Source organism: Cynoglossus semilaevis, chromosome 19 (genome assembly GCF_000523025.1).
Source record: "Cynoglossus semilaevis isolate Cse_v1.0 chromosome 19, Cse_v1.0, whole genome shotgun sequence".
Lineage (NCBI taxonomy): Eukaryota > Metazoa > Chordata > Actinopteri > Pleuronectiformes > Cynoglossidae > Cynoglossus > Cynoglossus semilaevis.
The window spans coordinates 8,033,522-8,039,728 of record NC_024325.1 but is presented as its reverse complement, the minus strand read 5'-3'; positions in this window follow the sequence as shown (position 1 = coordinate 8,039,728).

Below are 6,207 nucleotides of genomic sequence, written 5' to 3'. Positions count from 1 at the left end.
TTTAATGAAGTCTAATTGTAATTTGGACTTGGTTTGAATGGACCAACACTGTGAATGAAAGGCTGTAAATCTAACAAATCTGACAAATGAACAGGAAGAACGTGGCCTTGACTCGCTCTTTGTCTGAGAAACATACCTGCGTGTGTTTTCACTGAACGTGTCCTTAAAAGACATGCTGAAAAGCCATGATCTCCATCAGATTTCTGTTGAGTCAAGTGCCAGAGGCCAGGTTGCTGTGTTGTGTGTTCAGGGCTTTAAAGGATTTGTGTCAAGGGTTGTGGAGCAGCTGTGCATTTGCCCGTCATGGCTTAGGACAACAAACATCTGCATGCTGTGCTGCATTGTCAGATGTGAGACTTCAGACTCTGTGAACCAACCTGATCTGGCCAATCAGCACTTCTCCCCCTCTTTTCTTTATCTCTCCCATTGCCTGTCCTTTTCTCCTCCCTCTGCCATTTACTCCCCACGCTGTTGTTTGGAAAATTATCTTCTCCTTGCACTCCTCGCAGAGAAGGAGCACGGAGTAACGGGGCACACTGAGGGAGAGACGGAGGGGGGAGAGAGGGCAACTGATTGCTCCTATTGTTTAAGAGTGAGGCCTGTAGCCTCATGGGGGATAATTGGCACATGAGGAGGGTAATGTAGTATCTGAATGGAGGAGAGAAGTCAAAGAAAGAAAGGGAAATGAAAAAAAGGGCAAAGGGAAGGGGCTTGTGGACAGGATGCGGGAGACAGACTGACTTTAAATATTTCATATTAACCGCTTAAATATATAAGAAGTGTCATCAAATCATCGCCAGTTTTTGTTCTCTGTTTTTGAGTCTAATTTTAATTGTTTTGCTGATTGGCTAATCATTAATTGACTACTTAATGAATTTCATAGTGAATTAACTGCTTCAAGTTCTTTTTTAAAAAATCAGTCATTTTATTTCATGATATTAAATATTATGAAATAAAATGACTGATTTCTATGTTTGTATGTCATTTCTTTGCATATATATATAATATAAGATATATTCTGTTTGGCAAAATTCGAAATATTTGTTTGTCATTATTAATTTGTTTGTCATTATTCAAAGCAGTTTTCTTGGGCTGCCTTTCCCTGATTGTTCTATAATATTTGTCTGACGGTAGAAGTAGAGAAAGCAAAGACGCTGCATTCACACAGAACGTAAAATGTCAAAAACACTGCAATATTTAAAAATCAATTTTCTGGTGGAAATATTCAAAACTCTAATCGTATTCTAACTCCAATCTTACCTTTGTGGCTTAAACATATTTCTATCACATAATTACCGCAATGGGGACATGACATCCATTAACGAAAAGAATTCATTGTCAATTATATCACAGGCCTGCTGCAGCTCATAAGTTCTATTTTTACTTCTGATCTACCTCCTTCTGTACTGTTACATACGTGGTCAAAAATACACCCGTCGTCGTCGTCGTACAGCTGCATATAAGGCACAGCTGTCACGCTGTCTTTTGTTCCTGATTTCAAGAGCCAGCTCTGCCATCATTTCCTGGCACGGTGTTCGCAATGTTCTTACTCTTCATCGACACGTCTTCTTTCATTCCCGCCTTACAGACTGAGAAAGTGCTTGATGGGAAGCAGGTGTTGAGAGAGCATGTGAGACGAAGTTGACTTGACTGGAGGTAGGAGTGGGTTTTGGAAGGAGGAGGGCACACATACATACATACATACACACACACACACATATATATATATAGAGTATATATACAGTATCTTTGCTGTATATGTAAATTAATACAGTTGACCCTCGAACCTCAAACAAAAAGTTCAATACATTTTCCCCTCCAAGATCGAACAAAATTCGTACCTCGACCTACACAAGGCTGATGCTGGTCGAGTGCTGACCATCACCACCATCAGGGGACTTCCCTTCTGAACAATAAGGTCCATCCTCCCTCGCCCTCCCTCGCCCTCCCTCCCCACATGCGCCATAAAACCTGGCAATGAAGAGGTAAAAATGTTAAATTTTGACAATCTGGGGTCTGGGATAATATAAATAATATAAATAATTAAAATTATTAATATTATTTCCTATAGGGAAAACAGTTTCTGATCTGAACCGATTCAGTCCCTGAGCAGCCTTCTGGAGCAAATTGTGTTGAAGGTCTGAGGGTCCACTGTATGTATCTGCCTATGTATGTATATGTATATGAAATGTATATATATATATATGAGCTCATTATTTTCACAGTCTAGATGTGCACTGGCTTCTTTACAACTGATCTCCATAATTAGAACACATGTAAGGTGATGCGGAGTTGGTGCTCTCACCAGGATGACCTTTAACCAGCGGTCTGACATCATGTGACCTGAGTGCTGGTATTGTGAAAAATCAAGCATGCAGTCTAATCTGACAGAAGAATTTGCTTTACTGCGTCATCAAAGTGAGTCCTGCACGTCCCTCTGCATGTGTGTGTGTGTGTGTGTGTGTGTGTATCTGTTTCATATTCCAGTCACAAACCATGTGGTGCAACTTCTCAAACGTTACAATTTGGTATTTCAGAAATGTTTTTGGGAGGTGTTTGATAAGTTCTGTGCCTCCAGGTGTGTCTGGGCTGGGATGGGATGGCTGCTCACAAAGAGCAGTCACCTCTACCTCCGTACCAGCACTGACACACGGCGGAACAGAAGACAAAGAAACACAGAAATATTTACATTTAATCTGCACCAAATGCCGAACACACGGCAAAGATCCTTGAGTGTTCCCAGCATGCACTCCTCTCCGTGCATTTCTAAATACTGTGTGTGCGTGTATTGCAAATTAGTGTACTTGTAAGACTATTATTTGTGATATTATTTTGTGCGATTGTGTGTGCATGTGTGTGCCGTGTGAGTGTGTGTGTGTATACAGTGTGTCTAAATTGGAAGGCTGTAATTAAATGCGTAGACCTCTCCACTATCTCCTCCTCCAGCCAGCGCCAGTGACGCACAAACCGCAGCACAGCCATGAGTCATCAGGCCCCCAGGATCACCACCCCTCCTTCTATCTCTCTATCCCTGCCTCCATCCACCTCTACACAGCTCTCTATAACCCTCTCTGCCTCTCACTACACATTCCTATGTCCCACTCTTTTTAAATTACCCACCATCCTTCTCACCCTCCGGCACGCACACGATACACGCTGACGCCTTTTTTTCTCGTCTCACTCCTTGAGAATCGTGCTCGGTTTTCAACCTCGATCCGACGCGCTGCCGTTTATCTCTCCTCATCTGCCCATCGCTCTCGCTACGACATCCCCCCCGCCACCTTCCCCTCCTAACTCAAACTGTCTTTACCCTTTATATCTCTCCCTGTTAACCTCTCCACGCCCACCCATGAACCTGTTGGGTTATTGTGCTTGCCCCAGTCTGGGGGGAAGAGGGAGAAACGGAAGATGACAAGAGGACGAGAAAAATGGTAGGGAGAGCAGACAGGACAGTGTAGTCAGAGAGAGAGAGAGAGAGAGAGAGAGAGAGTGAGAGCGTGATTTGAGGCATTTGCCACCTGGCATCCTGAATCATTATCTGAATCATGCAAATCTCTTATCATCTTAGTCACACACACACGTACGCACACACACACACACGCAGACTCTTACACAATACTAATATAAAAAAAATAGAGAGCAGCAAGGAGAATCAGGGCCATCGCAGGGTGAGGATGAGAACGGCTCTAAGGACAGAGAGAGGAGAGGATCTCTGTCAACGGTCTGCTGCTGCTGCCAACGTGGTCAGAGAGGGGGGAAAAAGGAGAGATGTTTCATTTTCCATCTCCCTGAGTGTTTATGATATGAGTAGGAAGGGAGAGCATATTAAACGTATGACTCATAAATGTGTTCGCCTCTGTGCCCCACCAACGCCCTGCAGAGAGGGTTGCATCCACAGCTGCAGGAGGGATTAAAAAAAAAGGCAATTTCGTGCTTTGCTTGGTGTGGTTATCCAATTAGTTACACAAAACATGTGGCTTAGCCCATGTTTGCCAATACTCTCCTGTTTCTGATAGATGTTTTATCCTCCCAGGGACCTCACCAAGGAGTAGCTGTCTGATGAAATATTATATTTCCAGTGCAATAGTTTTTTTTTTCGGGGTCTGGGGTGCGTGTGAAGGGGTTGAGGGGTGGGGTATTTGGCTTAAGATATTTCACTTTTCCAGAGGGGATCATTCACTTTTATCCTCTGAGCTGACAGTGATAATTCAAGGTATGCTGCACACAGATGCTGCATAAGCTCTGGGTTCATTAACACAGCCATTCGCCTCAGTCCTTCAAGAGTTTCTCAAAGTTAAATTATGAGCTATTTGGTTTTAATACTGTTGTGTGTAAATCTTTATTAGTAGTGGGGTTCCCTCTGTAACAATAAAAAAAAAGTCCTGTTTGCTACAAAACAAATTTTATGCCACCTCCTCACTCTGCTGCTCCGGAATCAACACGGAACTTTTCTCAATTTCAGCGTACAAATGGGAACAAATGACACAGCTCGTGCTTCAGAGCTGATAAGACCAAGCCTTGCAGTGGGTGAATGACTCAGTGTCACAGCATTGGGTAGTACTCCACCGGAGTAGCCCACATTATTTGTAACATCTGAAATATTTATGGATGAAATTTTGTTGCCCTTAGCAGACAATAAAAAAAATACAGACTTTAAATAGCCCACGAGAGCAGAGCTCACAAAAAGAAATTATGTCTAACAAACACTGCCAGTTGGTGATACTATCAGCAAGTGTGGGATTTAAATGATTGCCTGAAGGCTGTGTAGCCTAATTTCTGAATATATCCCTCTGTCTGGGATTGTTGGAATAGCCACAAAAACAATGGGACATGCTTGGATATATTTGGGGGGGGGGAGTTAATTCTTGCAGATGATAAAGCAGATTAGAATTATAATATGACGCACATTATCAGACAAATGTTTTACTTTCATTTCTTACTAAATTTACCCTGGGGATTAATATATGATATCAGATTTCCACTGTTTAGGATTTTGTTCCAGGGATTTCAACAGCCCCCCCGCCTGCGATTGTGAGTCACACTCATCACGAATTCTCCATTTAGAAGCAGATAGGGGTTCCCAATACTTTTTTTTTATCTCAAGGGCCCAAACAAACAGAATGGTCAGCACATTGGTTCAAAGTAAAAACTTTAGCTTCTGACGAACGCACGAAGGAATGTGCAACGCCAGCAACGATACGACAAAATACTGACGTGACGTCAATTCAGACATTGAATTTTTATCAGCGTCAGCTCTGACATCACACACACACACACACACGAGTCCAGTCACATAGTCCAAAACTGACTGTAGAATAATATTAAATGAACCGTATCGTATTTTACTTATTTGGAGTCGGTCGGCCTTCTGTCTGTCCCAGAAGGTTCAGGGTTCAGTATCACCACCATCTACAGAAACCAGTGTGTCCTGCCAAATCAATACGTGGACAACTGTACTGTTGTGGCAACAAAAAACTCTGGCTTATATTATATATTATTTATATTACAGTTCAACAAAGCCCTCAGCTCTGCTCAGGTTGAAACGACCCACTGATTGAATAATCTACTGGTGAACAGTTTGCGGAAGTCTGTTGGAAATTAGGCTAAGCTAAATGCTAAAATGTAATATTTGTTTTCAATTACTCCAAAAACTGTAACATTTACAACATAATTGACCGTTTCAGTGACTTGTCAGGACACGACCGTTGTATGACGTCCACTTGTAGCTGTGACTTCATCACACATTTAATATAAACAGGGAGACAATGAGAATGAATGTATCTGGTATAAAAACTACCCTGACATTAAATCCATTCTGTCTGGCCTGACTTCCCACCTGGCTCTCAATTAATGACAGATTTTATATTACCGCTGTGCCGTGCCATAAAACCTCTTCACACACACTGTCACACACCATTGGATATCTTATTGATGAAAACTTTATCTACCTGGTGTGAAACGCAAACCTGCAGAATAGATAGAATAGAACGGACTTTATTCTGGTTGTGTGAGGAGACGGTGATGCATTTTAAATGTTGGGAAAATGACGTTGAAACACTGGTTTAAAACCCATCAAACTCAGGGTCACATTGATGCTGAATGCAGTTTTTCTTTATTCTGATGGATGTTTGGGTAAGTGTTTGTTTGTGGTAATAATGCTACGCCTGCCTCTTTTCATTCATCCCGTCATGGCTGCAGCGTGATCCG